Here is a 22449-nt window from a genome sequence, read left to right as displayed (position 1 = left end):
ACAATATATTCTCTAGCCTCTCTTTGAATGAGAGATGATCCTGAATTTATAGAAAAATCAGAAAGAAACCAACGGCTAAGATCAACTGATGATGAGCGGTCAAGATTTTCCAAGAGGAAGCACAATCCAGGTGAATTGATGTGATTGGATGCTTTTCTCAGTTTTAAAGGAAATTGAACTAAAATTAAGATTAAATCAAGAAAAAACTGATTTAGAGGAAATTGAACTAAAATTAAGATAAAATAAGGAAAAAACTGATTTATTATCTATTTCATTCAATTTTAATATTTAATTGTTTTAATTGCTTTTTTTGAGATTATTTATCAATTTTTAATTTGTTTTTCAAGATTGTTTCCAACTGATTTCTTTTCTCAATTAATTCCTTTCTTGGTCAATTAATTCCTTTTTTGATTTATTTCCATTTTTGAAGATTTGTGCTCATAATTGATTTATTTAATTGAATTAATTCCTCTTTCTTGATTTGTTTCCTTTTTTGAAGATTTAATGGCAAATTGATTTATTTAATTAAATATGCTAGGATATTTAATTAAAATAAATAAGATAATTGTTTAAAATATTTACTTGGAATGATTTAATTAATTAAATAAATATTTAATTAATATTGAGGGATTGATTTTGCCATGTGACATTTGATGATTTTAGGAATTAATTGTGTGCTCAAGATTTATTTAATTGCCTTTGGTTAGGACCTTGGTGACGTTGTTGAGATTAGGGGCCCATGGTTTAGATGACCAGTTTTAGGGTATTACAGTATCAGAGCCAACAAAAGATTTAGGAGAAAAGGATCATTAGGAAAACATGGTAACTAATGCTGAGTTAGCCAAGAAGGTCAAAGACCAAGAAGAGGAAAATAGGGCACTCAAAGAAAGATTGGATCAACTAGCAATGAAACTAGCTGAAGTAGAAGTCAAAACTGAAGAAGTCTATGATAAGGTTGGAGATCAGGGTAAAATGGTGGCCATAGAAGATGAGGTTCCCATACCTGACCCTGTTATTGAGCAAGAACCATTCTTGAAAGCCTTGAGAGCTATGAGTGGTAAAACCTTAGAGGGAGTGGCTCTTTTCAGTGGGAAGATGGATCCAGATGCTCTTATAGAATGGATTGAAGGTCTAGAAAACCATTTTGAATGTGATGAAATAACTGAAGCACAAAAGGTTAAGGTAGAAAAATCAAGGTTGAGAGGGGCAGCCTTAACTTGGTGGAAGTTCATCCAAAAGGAAAGGGTGAAAGAAGGTAAGCAACCAATAGCCACCTAGAAAGCAATGGTAGCCAAAATAAAAGAAACCTACCTTCCTAAAGACTATGAACTACAACTTCATAGGAAAAGACAAAATTTAAAGCAAAAAGACCTAGAAGTCAGTAGCTACACTGAGGAGTTTCAAAAACTATGCATGAGATCCAGAGTAGTAGAGGATGAGAGCATAAAAGTGGCAAGGTACTTGAATGGGTTGAGGTGGAACATCCAGGAAGAGATGAGCTTGTTATTCCCATAAACAGTACATAAGTGTTATCAACTAGCACTTAAGGTGGAAGAGAAAAGTAGGAGAAAGCAAGAACAAAATAATAGAGGAAGAGGTAGGGGAAGAGATGGTAGAGGCCATAGAGGCAGTTTTGAGGAGCATGGATCAACGATCCCAGGGAGAGTCTAAACTTATAGAGAAAAGTGGGGATTCTCAGAGCAAACCCAACTATAGGGGTAGGGGATCAAGCAACCCGAGTAGTGGTAGATCTAATGGACTAGGGAGAGGGTCCTACTTCTCAAACATGAAGTTCTATATCTGTCCAAAGTTGGGCCACCCTGCCTATAGATGCCCAGAGAAGCCTAGTTCATCCTATGGTGGTGAAAAGAGGGTAAATTATGTTCAGGAAGATGGAGGTAATACCAGAACTTTAGCATTGAACCTAGTTTCAGAAGATGGTGAGAGTTTAATGATTAAGAGAGTATTAATAAAGAAGCCACATAGTAAAGAGGTCTCATAGAGATGAGCATTGTTCAGGATTAAGTGTAAAATCATGGGAAAGGTGTGTAAGGTGATCATAGATTCAGCATCCACAGATAACATCATATGAGAGGAAGCAGTAAGTAAATTGAAACTACCTAGGATACAACACAAGGAACCATACAAGGTCACATGGTTAAATGAGGGACAACATGTGTTAGTAAATGAGAAAGCTTGGGTAGATTTCCACATAGGTGGATATACAGATAGGATCCTATGTGACATCCTTCCTATGGATGCTTGTCACCTACTGTTGGATAGACCGTGGCAGTTTGACAGAAAATCACAACATGAAGGGGAAAGAAACTCCTACTCATTTCAGAAAGATGGAGTAACCTATCAGATTCAATCCCTCAATGAAGAAGGAGAGAGCAGCAACAAAGTGCCTAAAATCTTGTTAGTGAATGAGAAATAATTCATAAAAACACTAGAAGAAGGTGAAGGAGTGGGATTTGCACTCATAGTGAAACCCAAGGAAGAAAAGGTAGAAAAGAAAGTTAAGATACCATATGAGGTGCAAAAAATCCTTGATAACTTCAAAGAAATAATCATTGATGGTACACCTACAACTTACCACCTCCTAGAGCCATTAGCCATCAGATTGATTTCATACCTAGAGCCTCTATACCCAATAAGGCAGCCTATAAGATGACCCCTGAACAAAAAGAAGAGGTAGCAAGACAAATACAAGAACTCTTAGACCAAGGGTTGAATAGGAAGAGCATTAGTCCTTGTGTAGTACCTACAGTGTTGGCACCTAAGAAGGGTGGAACATGGAGACTTTGCACAGATTCCTGAGCCATAAACAAGATCACCATCAGATACAGATTTCCCATACCCAGGATAGAGGATTTGATGGATTGTTTGGGGGTGCATAGTATTTCAGTAAGATTGACTTGATGAGTGGTTACCATCAGATAAGAATCAAGGAGGGTGATGAATGGAAGACAACTTTCAAAATGAATGAGGGTCTCTATGAGTGGCTTGTCATGCCATTTGGACTCTCTAATGCTCCCAGCACATTCATGAGACTCATGAATGAAGTTTTACATGATTTCATTGGCAAGTTTGTTGTTGTGTATTTAGATGATATTCTTATTTTTAGTAAAACTAAGGAAGAGCATCTGAAGCATTTAGCTATTGTTTTGAGAAAGTTATCTAATGAACAGCTAACTATTAATCTAGAAAAATGTGATTTTATGAAGCAAGAATTGGTCTATCTTGGTTTTGTTGTATCAGGAGGCAATCTGAAAATGGATCAATCTAAAGTTGCAGCAATAACCAGTTGGCCAACTCCTAAGACAACTAGTGATGTCAGAATTTTCCATGGTTTAGCACAATTTTACAAAAAATTCATTAGGGGATTCAGTGAGATTTGTGCCCCTATGCTAGACACTATCAAAGGGGGTGTAAAGGTAAAGTTTCAGTGGACAGATGCAGCCAATAAGGCATTTGAATTATTGAAAACTAAAGTGGCTACTCAACCAATGCTCATTTTACCTAGTTTTGATAAGCTTTTTACTATTGAATGTGATGCTAGCAATATTGTTGTAGGAGCTGTTTTAAGTCGGGACAATAGACCAGTTGCATTCTTTAGTGAGAAGTTGAATGACGCCAAGAAAAAGTACTCTTCCTATGATTTAGAACTCTATGCATTAGTACAGGCACTTAGGAAATGGAGACACTATCTTCTTCCTAAAGAGTTTGTTGTATACACAGATAATCAGGCACTAAGTTTCTTGAACTCACAGGATAAACTGAATCATAGGCATGTTAAATGGGTAGAGTACTTGCAATCTTACACTTTTACTCTTAAGCATAAGAAGGGTCAGTTGAATAAAGTAGCAAATTCTTTAAGTAGAAGGTTGTTAACTATTCATGAGATTCAAGTACAGAGCATTGGTATTGATAGTTTTAAAGATATGCATCCTACTGATGATGATTTTGCTGAAGCTTATAAAGTTTGTCAAGATTTTGAGAATCATTTCCATGGTGCATATGTTGATTTCACTTTGTAGGATGGTTTGTTATTCAAGGGTGGACAATTGTGTGTTCCAAAAGGTTCTATGAGAGAGAACCTCATTCAAGAGAAGCACAATGGGTGCTTAAGTGGGCAATTCAGTCTCAACAAGACCTTAGAGTTGGTTCAAAGGTTCTATTATTGGCCTAAGATGCAGAGAGACATCAAGAGGTATGTTGAGCAGTGTTTGGTATGTCAGAAAGAAAAAGGTAATTCCTCCAATTCTGGTTTATATCAACCTCTTCCCATTCCACATAGGCCTTGGGATTGCATTAGTATGGATTTTGTGGTAGGATTACCTAGAACTCTAGTAGGATTTTATAGCATCTTTGTAGTAGTTGACAGATTTAGCAAAATGGCTCATTTTATTACTTGTAAGACAACACATGATGCAAGTCATATTGCTTACTTATTTTTCAAAGAAGTTGTTAGAATACATGGTTTGCCTACTAGCATTGCTTCAGATATGGATATTAAGTTTCTTGGTCATTTCTAGAAAACATTGTGGAAGAGATTGGGTACTAATCTCTCTTTTGGTTCAGCTTATCATCCACAAACTGATGGCCAAACCGAAGTTGTGAACAAGTCTCTTGGAAACATGCTTAGGTGCTTGACAAAGGAATATGGGCAGAGTTGGGATCAGCTCATTCATTAAGCAAAATATGCCTACAATGATAGTGTCAATTGTTCTACAGGTAAAAGCCCTTTTGAAGTTGTTTATGGTATGCATCCTATTGGCATATGCACACTCCAATGAGACATTGTAGATGATTGAAGGTTTTGTCATTGATGGCAACCTTACAATCCTATGGCATCGGCAAGGCATTACACCGGCAAGATAGTTCACCGACATCAACAGATCACACTTTACATCGGCACTCAGACCACTGAGACCGACATAGAGAAAGGAAGCATACCGACATAGAGGCCGAAAAGATTTTTGATATATTATATTTTGTTTATTATTGTAAAAACTTTGTAAGCTGACTTGGCAAGTTGTAAAATGACTCTTATATATAAGAGAGATCATTGTAGACATTTTGAAGTGAAAAAGAAGAAGATATTAGGCAAACCTATTATGTGAAATATAGGTTAAAGGTTTTATGTAAAGAACAGAGCAGAAACCAGTATTGGATCAGGCATTATAGATGCTATTGTAAAGCAGTACAAGATATTGGATTTGTATAATCCACATTGTAAGTCAGTGAGACTTCCCATTGAGCAGTGAGCTCTAGGCAATTGGCCTTCCTGCATGTGCAGACCCTTCTTGTAAGTAATATTCTCTTATTGACCAGTAAGCGAATATTGTGGGTCACAAATCCCACCGAGGTTTTTCCCACACTAGGTTTCCTCATTAAATCCTTGTGTCATGGTGTGCTTTTCATGTGGATGCTTTTAATTCTATTTATTGCATTATTTCTTACATACCAGTATACTGTTATAATATGTTCTACATGTTTTAAGTTAAGAAATTCAATTCATCGGTTAGATACTGATTCACCGCCCCCCGCCCCCCCTCTCAATATCTGTGGGAATCCTAACAATTGGTATCAGAGCTTGGTCCTCTATTTTCAGAAGCCTAACAGCTTGAGGAAGATCTTGACACCGGTAGAGATGGAAAATCTGATGAAGCAACTTGAAGCAGCTCTTTCAGATTATGATACAAAGAAAGTGAAAAATATTAAACTAGAAGATGATCTAAAAGAAGTTCAAGATATCATTCAAGCACTTCAAGAGAATCTTACTATTGCAAGAAATAAGAGAAGAGAACTTTGTGAAAAGATGCAAAATGAGAATGATGAAAAGGAATCACTTAATGATATGATAAGCAAGTTGAAACTAGAGAACATGACAACAAAGAATGAGATGCAGGATATGACTATGAGATTTTGTAAAGAAATTGAAGATAGGAAGAAGAATGAAGAAGAATTGACCAGAAGACTAGGTGATGTAGCAAATGAGAACACAAGACTTAGCAATGAAAATGATTTATTGAAGTGGACTATCTAGCATCATTGCGGAAGGAAATATCTAAGGCACTGATACAGGGTCAGTAAACACCGGCAGAGCATATGTAGCACCTCACCGATATAGTTAAAACAATAGAGACAACAATAAGAGATAGTAAGAAGTTTATGGAGAGTATAAACTTGATTTTGGTGGATCTATTTCAAATTGTAACTACCCAGTTACAAGGTTGAGGCTACAACTCTATTGACACCTTGACAACCTTTGTTATTGATGCCAAAGGGGGAGTAGTAGTATGATAAAATAATTGGCAAAAGACTTATTTACTCAAGGGGAGTTCTTATATTTTTGGTAACATATTTTTCGTAACACATTTTTGGATACACTTTTGAATTTTCTCATAAGTGTTTCCATCAATGCCAAAGGGGGAGATTGTTGGCATATGCACACTCCAATGAGACATTGTAAGTGATTGAAGGTTTTGTCATTGATGGCAACCTTACAATCCTATGGCACCGGCAAGGCATTACACCGACAAGGCATTACACCATTAAGATAGTTCACCGGCATCAACAGATCACACTCTACACCGACACTCGGACCACCAACATCAGCACAGAGGCCGACATGATTTTTGATATATTATATTTTGTTTATTATTGTAAAAACTTTGTAAGCTGACTTGGCAAGTTGTAAAATGATTCTTATATATAAGAGAGATCATTGTAGACATTTTGAAGTGAAAAAGAAGAAGATATTAGGCAGACCTATTATGCAAAATATAGGTTAAAGGTTTTATGTAAAGAATAGAGCAAAAACTCGTACTAGATCAGGCATTATAGATGTTATTGTAAAGCAGTACAAGATATTGGATTTGTATAATCCACATTGTAAGTCAGTGAGACTTCCCATTGAGCAGTGAACTCTAGATAGTTGGCCTTCCTGCATGTGCAGGCCCCTCTTGTAAGTAATATTCTCTTATTGGCCAATAAGTGAATATTGTGGGTCACAAATCCCACCAAGGTTTTTCCCACATTGTGTTTCCTCGTTAAATCCTTGTGTCATGGTGTGCTTTTCATGTAGATGCTTTTAATTCTGTTTATTGCATTATTTCTTGCATACCGGTATACTATTATAATATGTTCTACATGTTTTAAGTTAAGAAATTAAATTCACCAGTTAGATATTGATTCACAACCCCCCCTCTCAGTATCTGTGGGAATCCTAACACATCCAATGGGTATAATGGAGTTGAGGGATATAACTAACTTACAGCCTAAGAGTGGAACAATAGATGACATGGCACAGTCCATGAAGGAGGTTCATGAGCAAGTGAGAAAAACTCTCCAAGATACCTCCCAAAAAGTCAAGGCAAGTGTGGATGCTACAAAAAGATATGTTTAGTTTTCCATAGGAGATTATGTGATGGTTCATTTGAACAAGGCAAGGCTACAAAAGGGAGTTCCAAGCAAACTTTAGATGAGGAGAATAGGCCCTTGCAAAATCCTGGATAAGTATGGGTCTAATGCTTACAAAGTTGATTTGCCTACTGATGCTTCTTTCTCTCCCATTTTTAATGTTGCAGATTTGATTACTTTCAAAGGGAAGCCACATGAGGAGATTCAAATATTTTCAGATGTTGCACAATCCCTTTCTGATCCATCTCTCCCTTCTCTTTCTATTCCCCAAGCAAAACAAGTTCTAGACTCTAGGATTCTCAAGAAGACAAGAAATGACACCTATATGGAGCACCTAGTCAAATGGAAGGATAAGCCTATCTCAGAGGCCACATGGATACCTGAAACTTACTTTCAGATGTTTGGCATCCCTTCTTATTTTTTGGCTCAAGGAGTCACATGACTTCTTTGTTTTTGGGGGAGTATGGTGCAGGACCACCTAGTTGGGTAAAACTCTCCTTTTTGAGTATTTTATGCCTTCATGTTTGTAATGTCTTGTGTTAAGTTTATATTGTTGTTTTAGGTTGTTTTGTGTCTTTTCTAGTGGTTTTGATCTCACTTTGGGCTCAAGAGGTCAAGTTTTGCCTTTCAGACTTTGAGTTGACAATTTTCGCAAAAATGTGTAAAATTGCCTAAAATGTCTCCAAATGCTTTCCAAAGAATTGAAACATGTTTAATAAGTGGTTTTAAACATGTCTTAGGTTTTTATACAAGTTGATGAGGTTGAGTTGTCAAAAATGTCTTTTGGAGCAAGAAATGTTGTCATTTGGGCTTGCAAATAGTTGTCAAAGTTGTCATTTTTGGGTTTTTCTAGAAAAATGCAGTTGTGGAAGCCTCATGTCCATGTAGGGATTGGTAATTAATTGGAAATACTATAAAAAGGCCTCCCTTTTCCTTAATAAAGGTTGGTGATTGTATGAACAAGAGAATCCTAATAGAAATCATGAAATTTTGGCTTTTCTCACTGTTTTTTCCTTCCTTGGAGTAACAGTCCATAATGTAGCACTCTTTGTCCATAGTGTACCTTTTGGGAAGTGTACATATTGGTTTCTTAATGATATACAATTGATTATTGCATTGGTTTTCTTTTTGCAAGTTGGTTTATGCATGTACATTGTGTATATATTTCTTTTTGAGTCAGAGTTGTGGTTGGAGGACAAATTTGAGTGAAGATTAGACAAGTTTTGGAACTTGACTAATATCCTTCTTGAAAACTTAAATTCTTGTAATCGAATGCATTAGAGTGTTAAAGATGCTGAGAAAGGAGTCTGAGAAGTGTTAAAATTTATCTTGGTTCAAATTCAATAGTTGACAAGCTTGTAATTTGCAAGTTTTACCAATCCTTGTATTTAGCAGCAAGTTCGTTGTTTTGTGATTTGTGTTTGTAAAAATGCTCAAGGAATGCTTCAAAAGCATTATCCAAGCCTTATAAATGTGAAGGAAATGTAATAGGAAGATTCATTAGTGTTTTGCAGACCTCATTGAGGTATATTTCCAGCTCAAACTCCTTGTTATGCAGGTCCAAAGATGTAGCTGCAGTTGACTGGTAAAAGGGTAGTGTTTTAACAGTGACAGTGGCATTTCACCTCTTTTCTCAGATGTTTGCCAAGTGTTTGGAATAATTTTTGTATGGAAGAGGTAGGGGACACATTTTGAAGACATGATAGAGGTCCTATGAAGATCTAGACACTTGTAGTGGTGAACAAGGATCCAAACACAGTGGTTACACTCCAAAACCCTCCAAAACCCTACTTTTAAGCCCAAATTTGTGAACAACCACTAAACCTAGTTGATGGAGCCTAAGACCAAAAAATTCCTTGAGCCTAGACCTCTAAATTAGCATCCAAGACAAATTTGTGGGAGGATTTGGCCATCGTTGGGCAGGGTGAGCAAAACTAGGCCAATTAGGCCTCCACGGGCTAGTGGCCCTTTTGACTGTTTTGTCAAGAAGCATGAACCCAATTGCAAGGAGGAATTTGGGACTTATGAAAATTTGTGAGATCACTCTAAAAAGGAGAAACAAGTGACATTTGAGACCTTTGGATAGTGTGTAGTCTCATTTGGGGGTTTTGACCTTTTGTTGGTGAGTTGAGTAAGCTAAGGGCTATGAGCATTAAACTAAGTTGGTTGTCAAATTTTGAGTAAGACCTTGGTGCCTCTACATGACCATGTTGGAATTGCCTAATGAACACTAAAAACAATAAGTTGAATGTCAAGAGAACAAGGGATTGGGAAATGTGTAGATGGGTGAAGTGAGGAATTGGAGTAATTTTGAGCAAGGGTGTGAGCTTTCACCAAAAATGGTGGTTGATGGTGAAGTCTTGTGGGGGGGTCTGACTATTGTAATTGAACTTGACATTTGCAAACATAAGGAGTAGACACAAACAATACTTTTATTTCCTATTGTATCTTCTTGAGCAAAATTGGCTTTTTGAGCACTTACCTAGCAATCTCCTTATCAATAACCTTTAACAGGGTTTCAATCTTTAACAAGGTATACAGCCATTCCTTAACTGGGTGATCTTTAACATGATCGGTTCCTAGCAGAACCTTATTGTAAATTCTTTAACCGGACTAGGCTCCTAACAAAGAGAGCTTAAAAAGAGTTCAAAACAAGCTTCTGGGTATTCATCCCCACCATGGTTTTTCCCATTTGGGTTTCCACGTGAAAAATTTGTGTGTCATGAGTTGTGCATTTTTCATGTGGTGATTAAGTATTCTTTGTTTAAATGATTATGCATGTAGAGATAATGGTTATGGTATTGTTGACACACCACATACATATGTTTATGGGTGAAGTAGTTATCAAGTATTGAATGTATTTGAAGTATTCAGTTTTACTGGTTTATGTTGTCTATAGTCTTACTATGTTTAACCAGTATTACCATGGTTAAGTTCAGTAATGAAGACAACCTGTTAGCATTGTTTTAACTTGATAAGTTGCTAAGAAGTTTTTGTATGTACTGATTCACCCCCCCCCTCTCACTACTAGTTAAGGTATTTGTTGTTCATCATTATTCATCAATTGGTATCAAAGCAACTCCAGGTCCTCAGTGATATAAGCTTAACCGCTTGAGGAAAAAGATCTTGCCTTAATGATGAAGAGGGAAGGTCCTAAGTTCAATAGAGATAACTTTAAAATATGGAAGGACAGAATGAAGATCTATATTAAGATTTTGGGTGCTCAACACTGGAGCTATGTTGAGAATGTCTATGTAATCCCAACTGGTACTCTAACCGATGATCAGAAAAGAGAGATTCAAGAAAATGGGGAAGTCCTAGAAGCTCTTATTAGCAGTTTGTCCAATATTAAGTTCATTGATGTATAAGATAAGGATACTCCTAAGGATGTATGGGACACATTGGAAACTATCTATGGCAGTGATCAACATGTCAAGAAAGCTAAGGAAGAGAGCCTTGGAGGAAAATTTGAAGACATGAGGATGGTTGAAGGTGAAACCATTCAACAATATGGCATAAGGATCAAGACTATTGTTGGAGATATCAAGAGTACTGGTGGAATAATCAATGATGCCACCATTGTCAGTAAAGTTTTAAGATCACTGTTACTGGTCTATGCAATCAGGGCTGCTGCTATTTAGTAACTAAGGTCTATTGATAAAACCAAGGTATCCTTAGACTCTATCATTGCAAAGTTGACTACATATGAGTTGAATAGCTATGATGGTAGTATTCAAAAGATTGAGTCAACTTTTAGAGAATCTATTGCACCAACCAGAAAAGGAAAAGAAGTAAATACCAATTATGAATCCATGCAAAGCAAAGGTACGGATGATGAAGAGATTCTGATGGAGTTTGAAGCTCTTCTTTCCAAGAGACTTCCTAAAGGCATTGGAAAATACAGAGGTAAGATTCCTTTAAAATGTTTTTCCTGCAATAGGATAGAACATATAGTTGTTAACTTCCCTAACAATGACAATAAGGATAAACCAAAGAGGTTTAGAAAATACAAAGTAGGAAATAGAAGAAATTGTCTTGTTGCAGTGGATGAACGTGTTACTGATGAAGAATCTGAGGATGAAGAGAATGAGGACATACTGTTTGTAGCTATAAAGGAAGAAGTGTCTGACAAGAAAGCACTTGTCTCTCGTATTGACAACTCTAATGAGTGGATTATTGATAGTGGTTGTTCTCACCAATACATGACTAGTGATCAGAGAAAGTTTCTGTCTCTAGAAGAATATGATGGAGGTGTTGCTAGATTTGGCAACGATGCACCTTGCTTGGTAAAAGGAAAAAGATCCATCTCCCTAAATGGAAAGAGCAGTGTGGATAATGTCTACTGGGTAGAAGTTTTTAAGCATAACCTATTGACTGTTGCTCAACTAAATGATAAAGGACCCATTTTGGAGTTCAAAGGTGGAGTCTGCAGTATAATTGGAAAAAGTGGTGAACTTATTGCCATGGGTAAGCAGACCAAAGGTAACTTGTTTCAGTTGAATGTCAAGATAAGTCGGTGTCTGATGGCAAAGTTTGATGATAGTTGGATATGGCATAGGAGACTTTGTCATATGAACTTTGATAATATTGTAAAGGCTAGTAAGATCAAGGTAGTAAGAGGATTGCCTTTGCTCTAAACAAACTGAAGAATTATTTATGCAGAGAATGTCAACTTGGGAAGATGTCTTCCTCAAGTTTCAAAGGTAAGTCTTTTTCACCAGAAAACTTACTTGATCTTGTGCATACTGATTTGTGTTGTTGTATGAAAACTAGAAGTATTAAGGGAGATAGGTATTTCATGATTCTTACTGATGACTTCTCAAGAATGATGTGGGTCACATTCTTGAAAGACAAGTCTAAGGCATTTGGAAAGTTCAAATCCTTAAGAGCATTAGTAGAGAAGGAAAGTGGTCAAAAAATAAAATGCCTAAGAACTGATCAAGGAGGTGAATTCACTTCTGATGGATTCAATAAGTACTATGAAGATAGTAGTATCAAGAGGTAGTTGTCTACCCCAAGGAAACCTCAATAGAATGGCATAGAAGAAAGGACTAATAGGACTATAGATGAAGCGACCAGAATGTTAATCCAAGGAAAGGTTGCTCACACTTTTTGGAGAGAAGTGGTGAGCACTGCAGTCTACACTATGAATCAGGTACTGATCAAGAAAGGTAGAGTTAAAACCCCTTATGAGTATTGGACTGGGAAGACTCCCACTGTGAGCTATTTTAAAGTATTTGGTATTAAGTGTTACATCAATTTCTGGGTTATTCCACTAAGAGTTAAGCTCTCAAATGCTACAATAACAAAACACAAAAAATTGTTGACAGTATCAATGTCAGGGTTGATGAATCCCCTGAGGAACCTAAGGAAACCTGCAGTGAGGAAGTGGAAGATGAACTGGGTGTAGCCTTCTTGGAACTAGTTAAGAAAGAAACAAGTAAAGATCCCAGTGTTCCTGTACCGGTAGAAGCTGCAGTAGGTGAAGAAGAAGAAGTAAGTGAAAAAGAAGAGGAAAAGCTAGTAGAACTAGCTAGAGTCATTCCTAGATATGTGAAATTACATCATGATCCAAAGCAGATCATAGGAGATAAACATGCAAGGATACTCACAAGAAGAAAGGTGAAAGAAAACTTTTACATGATTTCTGAATTTGAGCCCAAGACTTCTAGAGAAGCACTTACAAATGAAGACTAGATTAAGGCAATGGAAGAGGAGCTAGACCAAATAGAAAAGAATGCAACATGGTCCTTGGTACCTAGACTAGAACATAAGAATGTCATAGGTACCAAATGGGTCATCAAGAATAAGCTAAATGAAGAAGGCACAGTTGTGAGGAACAAGGCAAGACTTGTATGCAAGGGATATGCTCAGAAAGAGGGAAAAGACTATGGAGAAACCTTTTCTCCTGTGGCTAGAGTGGAAGGTGTCCGAATGCTACTTGTATTTGCAGCATTCATGGGATTTAAGGTTTACTAGATGGATGTGAAGTCTACATTCTTGAATGGAATCCTAGAAGAGAAAGTGTATATTGAGCAACCAGATGGGTTTGCCTTATTAGAAGATAGTAACATGGTGTGTAGATTACACAAAGCCTTGTATGGATTGAAACAAGCACCTAGGGCATGGTATGAATGTTTACACTCTCATCTTGTGAAAATAGGGTTTTAGAGAACAAGTGAGGATAGAAACATCTACCTGAAATCTAAAGGTGACTAGATTCTGATATGTGAAGTATTTGTAGATGACATAATCTTTCGAGGAGATGATGAAATGAGTCATGCATTTGCAGATGAAATGAAGAAAGAGTTTAAGATGTCTCTCATTGGAGAGATAAAGTTCTTCATTGGTTTACAGATTCAACAAATGAAAGAGGGTATCTTTATTACCTATTTCAAGTATGTCAAAGAGGTATTGAAGAATTTTGGCATGGAGGAGAACAAACTGGTTGGTATACCAATGGTGACCAGATGTAAACTGACTAAGGAAGATGATTTAGCACTAATGAATGAGAAGGAGTATCAGTCAATGATCAGTAAGATGCACTATGTGGTGCACAACAGACCAGATATTGATCATGCAGTGGGCATAGTAGCTCATTTTCAAAAATGTCCAAGAGAATCCCACTTGGTAGCAGTCAAGAGGATTCTTAGATACCTGAAAGGGACTATTGACTATGGATTGTGGTATCCATACAATGGTGATTTTAATCTCAAGGTATGTAGCGATGGAGATTGGGGAGGTAATGTGGATGATCGGAAAAGCACAACCGGTGGAGAATTCTTTCTTGGTGGAAGACTAGTCTCATGGACGAGTAAGAAGCAGAGTTGTACTTCTCAGTCTACAACTGAAGCAGAGTATATGGTAGCATTTATGAACTGCACTCAGACAATCTGGATGAAACATGTATTGGATAGTTTCAAAGTACCTATATCTGAACCGGTGAGTATATTTTGTGACAATACTAGTGCAATCATTATTTCCAAGAATCTAGTATTGCATGCTAGAACTAAGAAGAATGATGTAAAGTATTATTTCTTGAGAGAAGGTTCAAAATAGAGAGGTTGTATTACAACATGTTTCTAGTAAGGAGCAGCTAGCAGACATATTCACTAATCCCTTACCAAAGACTACATTTACCTATTTGAGAGGTGAATTAGGGGTTTTGCCCCTTCATGAAGTAAACTAAAGATGTGTGCTCCACATTAGTCAGGTATTACAGTAATAAATCTTTCACGATTGATGTGTTCAAGATGCTACTCCATAGGGGGAGCAACATAGTGAAGTATGGGAGCTTGTGCCTCCACTTTGGCATTGTTATCAATAGGGGGAGAAGATATCTGATGTATGATATATGATGAAGATATTTTAGTTGCACTGGTCTATGATGTTTTTTGTTGCAATGCTATGCTAAGTAAGTATTTCCATCAATGCCAAAGGGGGAGATTGTTGGCATATGATGAACTGGTATGATAATATGATAATAATATATGTTGTCATTGATGTCAAAAAGTATAGGTCAACTGGTATGAATATTGGAAGAAGTTGTTATTAATGATCAAGTTGGAGAACTGGTATGAAGAGATGAAGTGAACCAGTGTCAGGGTTTCACTAAGTGTGACTACCATTTGGTAGTCTCAGCTCTAGGGTTTTTGGTTTGGAAATCTAGCTTGTACGATGCAACCGATGATATTATGTGATGAGTTAGCTAAGAAATGAGGATGAGATCGAGATGCCATGTCAGTTTTGTGCACATGAAGGATTTCCTTGAGGATCTTGCATATGAATATTGACTGCATTAAATGTCTACCTCGGGAATGTACATTCTTCTTAGCGGTTTGAGAAGAAAGCATGACGGGTTACTGATTTCTATGTGCAGTGAAAAATGGATGATGTAGATTGACTTATGATTTGTTTAAGATTGTTTCATTCTATGAAAAGTGTTTGGATGGTCAGGATTGGACTGCTTGTAATTGTAAACCTAAGATGCTTAGGGTTTAGGGTTTATGTTACCACCCTAATTGTTGTCTATAAGGTCGATGATGTTTGTTATTGTAAGTGGTTGGAAAAAGTTGTGTATGTATCGGAGTGATGAGATACTTTCTAGACCAGTGAATGAAAACTGCAGAGTGTGATTGCAGAGTAGAAGAACTGAAAGGATCTGCCTTACCATATAGTGTTGTTATTAGATTAGATTTTTACCTATTGTCTTCTAACCATTTAACCAGAAGGAAAATCCCTTTGTCGGGTAGCTTTAACAGGCTTACAGTAAATCCTCTAACCAAGTGACTCAAGTTCATTGAGTTCTTTAAATCCTCTAGCAAGGTAACCTTTAACAAGGTTTCAATCTTTAATAGGGTATATAGCCATTCCTTAACCAGGTGATCTTTAACAGGATCAGTTCCTAGAAGAACCTTATTGTAAAGTCTGTAATCAGACTAGGCCCCTAACAGAGAGAGCTTCAAAAGAGTTCAAAACAAGCTTGTGGGTATTCATCCCCATGGTGGGTTTTCCCATTTGGGTTCCCACGTGAAAAATACGTGTGTCATGAGTTGTGCATTTTTCATATGATGATTAAGTATTCTTTGTTTAAGTGATTATGCATGCAAAGCTAATGGTTATGATATTGTTGTCACACCACATACATATGTTTATGGGTGAAGTAGTTATCAAGTATTGAATGTATTTAAAGTATTCAGTTTTACTGGTTTATGTTGTCTATAGTCTTACTATGTTTAATTGGTATTTCCATGGTTATGTTCAGTAATGAAGACAATTGGTTAGCATTGTTTTAACTTGATAAGTTGCTAAGAAGTTTTTGTATGTACTGATTCACCACCCCCTCTCAATACCAGTTAGGGTATTTGTTGTTCATCATTATTAATCACTATGCATGCTCCTATTCCCCCCCCCCCCCACTCGGTCAAATGCTTGGGGTAATACCCTACCGACGTCGTCCCTTGAGCACCCTAAATGCTAAAAATTGTCAAACTTTGATGGGCCCTAACTCAGAATCCATGGCACCTGTGAATGATCCGTTTGAACCTACAAGTCAATGAGAGGAATTAGTACAAAATACTATCTTAGTTTTTTCAATTTTCCCCACAGTTTTATTTGGGCACCATTTTTTCCGTTGGCACAAAAATCGTCAGTCTCATTTAGTCGAATGTTGTCGTATGGCCAATTTCTCATTCTGCTTGGCATGATCACAAATTGTCAGTTCCCACATGTCCAGTTAGGAATTATTACCCTATGCATGCTCCTATTACCCCCCCCCCCCCCCCAACTCGGTCGAACGCTATACCCTACCGGCGTTGTCCCTTGAGCACCCTAAGTGCTACAAATTGTCAAACTTTGACGGGCCCTAACTCGAAATCCATGGAACCTATGAACTATTTGTTTGAATCTATGGGGCAATGAGAGGGGTCCCTAAAAAATTCTATCACAGTTTTTTTAATTTTCCCTATGGTTTTATTAGGGCAGCATTTTTTTCGTTGGCAAAAAAATCGTTAGTCTCATTCAATCGAATGTTGTCACATGGCCAATTTCTTGCTTCTTATCATGATCCCAAACCGTCAGTTCCAACATTTCTAATTAGGAATTATTACCCTATTCATGCTCCTATTTCCCCCCCACTCAGTCGAATGCTTGAGGTCATTCCCTATTGGCATCGTCCCTTGAGCACCCTAAGTGCTAAAAATTGTCAAACTTTGACGGGCCCTAACTCAAAATCCATGGCACTTGCAAATGATCCATTTGAACCTAAGCAGCCATGAGAGGGTCCCTACAAAATCCTATCTCAGTTTTTCAATTTTCCCTACCATTTTATTAGGGAAGCATTTTTTTTCATTGGCAAAAAAATCGTTAGTCTCATTCAATCGAATGTTATCGCATGGCCAATTTTTCATTCTTCTCATCGTGATCACAAACCATCAGTTCCAACATGTCTAGTTAGGCATTTTTACCCTCTTCATGCTCCTATTTTGTCCCCTCCACTCGATTGAATGCTCATGGTCATACCCTATCGACATCGTCCCTTGAGCACCCTAAGTGTTAAAAATTGTCAAAATTTGATGGGCCCTAACTTAGAATCTATGGCACCTGTGAATGATTTGTTTGAACCTATGGGGCCATGAGAGGGGTCCCTACAAAATCCTATCTCATTTTTTCAATTTTCCCTACGATTTTATTATGGCAGCAGTTTTTCAGTTGGCGAAAAAATTGTCTGTCTCACTCAATAAAAAAATATAGATAAACAAACATTACACTGTAGACACATAATGATCATCAATATTTCCATGTATTGTACACACATAATTTCCATTACACTTGCATGTGATATCCATGAACGAATATGCAAAAATTATTTTTCATCATTATCAATACAACTACACCAATGTACTCATGTACAAATACATTGTATATCATCAATATAACTAAACCAGTTTGCTCATGGACATCATATATCAGCATAAAAAACTTACATTAATTCACATCCATTTACAAATATAATAACCCACTTCATTTGCATCGAACATCCTTATATCCTAAGAGAAAAGCTTACATATAACAATGCTTGCATATAAATGAAGACCAAAATAAGCAACCTTTTTATGCGGAATGAATGTGCTACAAGAAACAAATTATAACACTTAATACATATTATTTTGTCAAATTATAAATAGATCATTTGAAACATTTTTAAGACGTACAAGATTTTATAATTATGAAACTTACCAATTTCTCTGCAAAGTCTACAAGCATAACTTTGAAGAAAGATGCATGTTGATTAAATCCCTTCTCACTGCATTTCTCTGCATGGTTGAAGACGATGGTAGATATTGTCATTTCTAAATGGCAATACATTCACTTGACATAGTGTGTGAAAGTTTACATAATTTAATCACATTGACAAAGTGAGGGACTTAGTGTTTATGAACAAAATTTAATCTCATTAATGCAAAAAGGATTATGTACCATCACCAAGAGTAAACTAGTCAACTGTGAATGATCTAGCATGAACCTATTATTTAAAGAATTTTTAGTCTACATATAAAATGCATGCATGAACATAAAGGCTTTATGATAATCACTTCAAGTGAAATGCATGATAATAAATGAAAAGGTGGGATTATATACCATACAAAATACGTCCCTTCAAATTATATCAAGAGAACCCATAATGTTGACGTGAAAATCATATTGCAATAGTGTTGTATATCATCAAAAAGACCTACATGGGCATAAAGGTTTTGCAATAATTATATCATCAAAAATTGTCAAATAGTGTTGTCTAATAACAAAAATTGTAAAGCTCATCAAGTGCATGATAATAAGTCATGTTGTAAAAATATGTCCCTTCGCATTATATCGAGTGTACTCGCTATGTGCATGCAAAAAATGTGTTGCCAAAAAAAATGTTCATCAATAGACTTGCATTTTGAACACATCCTTAATATAAACATAACACAATTAAACATTAAGGTTTTATGATCATTGTTTGAAATGAAATGTATGATAAAAAAAATAAGGCACCATTAAAGACCTTCTACTCAAGTATGCCTGAAGGGTCATCTCTTTGCTTAAGAACTCAAAAAAAATCAATTGCAATATGTTTCTCATGCAAGAACTCAAAACAAATCTCAAAAGAATGTTGCACATACTTGGAGGAGTGTGATCTATCAACACTCATATAAAAATGATACTCCTTGATTATCTTCCTGTCCTCTTTTGTACTATAAGGATAATATCTATATGTAATGCGAACAAAAAAAACAATCTGAATTGAATTGTAGTATTGAGACTGTACCACATTCTTATGTTGTAATGTATAGTTCTCTACAAAATCAACCACCGATACAATAGTGTCAATCGGGAAAGAGTTCTTACACATCCTAAACTGTTGATCCAACCACTGAGACCTATGGGTGTGCCTTTCATACTTGTAGAAAATATTTTCCTTAAAATCGAAAATAAAATCAGCAACACTCACTTCTGTTGAGACTAATTCACATCTAGAACCTTCACCTCCACTCTTCAAAGTATATTTCACTATCTCATATCTTTTTTTCTCAACATAATTCTTTCCAAACTCGTGTTCACTGCCCTCATGAAAACATCAAACAAACTTTGACAACTCACCACATTGTGAGCACTTCTCATTCAAACAATCATTTCTATAGAAATAGCAGTCCTCGTCTCTAGGGCATAAAAATAGATCTTACAAGTCTCTTGATGATCTTGGAATTAGCATTGCACCACACTCTACAAAATCTCATTAGTATGCATCTTAGAGCGAATATGGCTTAAAAGTTCATGGTACATTTAAAACTCCACATGGTACTTGCAACAATAAGTATTACGAATCTTAAGAGGTACATAATAAAATGGATTCAAAGATTCAAAGGCCCTTTGTGATATTTGCAAAGTTGGATGTACTTCACAAATTGTTTTGTACAACATTGTTTGGCTTGATTCAAAGAAATATTTGGGATACAGTGTGCAGTCTTGGTTGCCAATTCTTAATTTCAAAACGTCCTTTACATTGGGTGATACTCTAGAATTAGAGTGTGTTGGTAAACAAATTTGTCCCTTTTCTGAAATCTTAATAATTATCTTCCTTAAGCAAAAATATAACTTTGGTTTGTCCTAGATGAAAAGAAATAAACTACCAATAGTTGGATGAATTGATTAAAATTAAACCTCTACATTAGAGGGCAACTCCTCGTATGATTTGCAATGAATTTATTATATAAATGAAATGTTAACACTTTTTACCAGAAAGCATTGTAAGGCTTTAGCATTCATCCATCAACACAAATGAATGCCTCCAAACTAAAAGCAGAGAAAATATTCTAAAAAGAATTTAATGAGAGTTCACAGACTCTGATTCACAAACATGCTCACTGTATAAATTCAAAGCATAGCTGAAGCTCAACAATAATAAAGGTTGATTGATACTCTCTTTTGCCTCATAGGGAAAGGGGGGTCAAGGCAAATCAATACATAATGAGTCTACTAACAACTAATGGTAACCATGAATTGAAGAAAACGTAGAAAATGATTGAGCATAAAATGATATCATGTTTATAGAAAACTTCTCAAGGAATATTGCTATTCCTTAAACACCAAGATTTAAATATAACACCATAACTTATATTGATTGATCAATCATTCCAGTTTCCAGCAATTATTTTAAAGAAAAACACAAATATTATCTGCTGTCAAAAAATCATAGTTTTTCAGACCTTTCTAGAGTCTCAAAAACATAAATATATAGCCACAACCTGGTCAATGGTTAAAACAGGAAACACAAAAAGCCAACAACTTCCACCCCACAAATTCAGTGAAACCAACATCAAAACAAAAAAAAAATTGCAACCAACAAGTAAAAGGATCTATCATCAATGGAAAATATTACTATGCAGTTCTGGTAACTACCTCTTTCTTCTAATCTGCATGTGCAATGACAAAGTGTTGAATGATTTTGTCATGAGGTAATCTCACATGTGTCATTCATTGCTTCCAGACTTCTTTTTCCTTCTCAACCTGCGCAACTTTGTCTGAGTGACTATCCAGATGTCCAATGCATAAAAATAGGAGTGATTCAATTTTAACAATCACACTCAGGTCATCCGGAACTAAACCCCTAGCTTCTTTCACATAATTGATTTTGCCCTTAAATGATTCGATTATAACCTCAACTGTCTCAAGGGTTCTTCCATCATCTTTTAGGCATTTTATCCCAATGCACACAAGTTCATTTCTCATGGAGGTGACTAATTCTGCGAGTTGATTTATCAATTTCGTGAAGTCCCCATAAGCCTGTTTTATCAGAGAATTTCTCCATTCAATATTCTTCTGGCACACATACAAAATGCTATCATCCAAACCTGCCATAGGTTTTTCTGCATGAAACTTCAGTAACTCCATAATTTTGCACTTCTCGCATCTGCACTACTTTTGGCACCCATTTTTCTTCTTCATTTTTCCAATTGATGATCTCAACTTCCAGTTCCTTCATGACTTGTATCGCCCCATTATATACTCTGCTTAAATTAACAAAGTATTTTGCACCAGACTTCTGAATTCTTTCTAGCCACTCCATCACAATTTTTGTGATCAACCTGCATTTCTATATTTTTTCCAGAGTCTTTTGATCTACAGGGGACTTAGGATTGAAATAAATTGGAAGTTGTGATAGACGTTGAGGATTTGGATCATTAATTGCCTTGATATACTCTGCCATCCTTCGTAACATCTCTTTCATCTAATTTTTATCCTTCTCATCTTTCCGGGTCTGGTTATGATTTTCTTTGTTGAAGCTTCAAGATGAAGCACATTTGTAGCTCGAGAGGCAGTTCCAATTTTAATCCTTTCAACAAAAAAGTCCTGAGATGTAGGGCTCTTTGTTTTCTCCTCTATTAATGGACGTGTTATCTCTACAATATAGTTTCCACTATCTACATCAAAATCAATCTTTGACATGGTTTTTGACTTCTTTGCCTTAGGAATTTTTTCCAAGCACTTACTCACCATATCTTCAACTGGAATCGAGGTTGGAACAATATTTCTCTTTTTGCTGCTTAACATGTTTTCTAACCATAGTGGTCCTGAAGGAACTTGAGACCTATCTGGGTCAGTTCCAGTTTCTTTTCCATCTGTGACTACCATAGTAGTAACTTCATTTGGGGCTTCCTCTTCCTGTTGATTATTACCATCATCTGCTAAACCTTGTCACTCTTTGATTGGATCAATTGAAGTAGTATCCATCTTGAGATCAACTACTATAATATCAATAGGCAAGTAATGTCTTTTGCCTCTTGTTCTTGAGCGGGTGACTCTAATAAAAGTCATCTCCTCTTTGGTTTGCACTATCTTTTCTCTCTGTCTTCCTTTTCCCTATTTTTGTAAACCTGCAGCACAATATGGGACAAGAGAATTAGATACCAAGACCTCGGTGGGTGAGGTTGAATCTTTCCTTGAACTTCTTCTTGGTCTTCACTTTTTAAGCCACTTCTC

This window comes from Cryptomeria japonica, chromosome 9 (genome assembly GCF_030272615.1).
Source record: "Cryptomeria japonica chromosome 9, Sugi_1.0, whole genome shotgun sequence".
In the NCBI taxonomy this organism is placed as follows: Eukaryota; Viridiplantae; Streptophyta; class Pinopsida; order Cupressales; family Cupressaceae; genus Cryptomeria; species Cryptomeria japonica.
Note: the sequence above shows the minus strand (reverse complement) of the source record.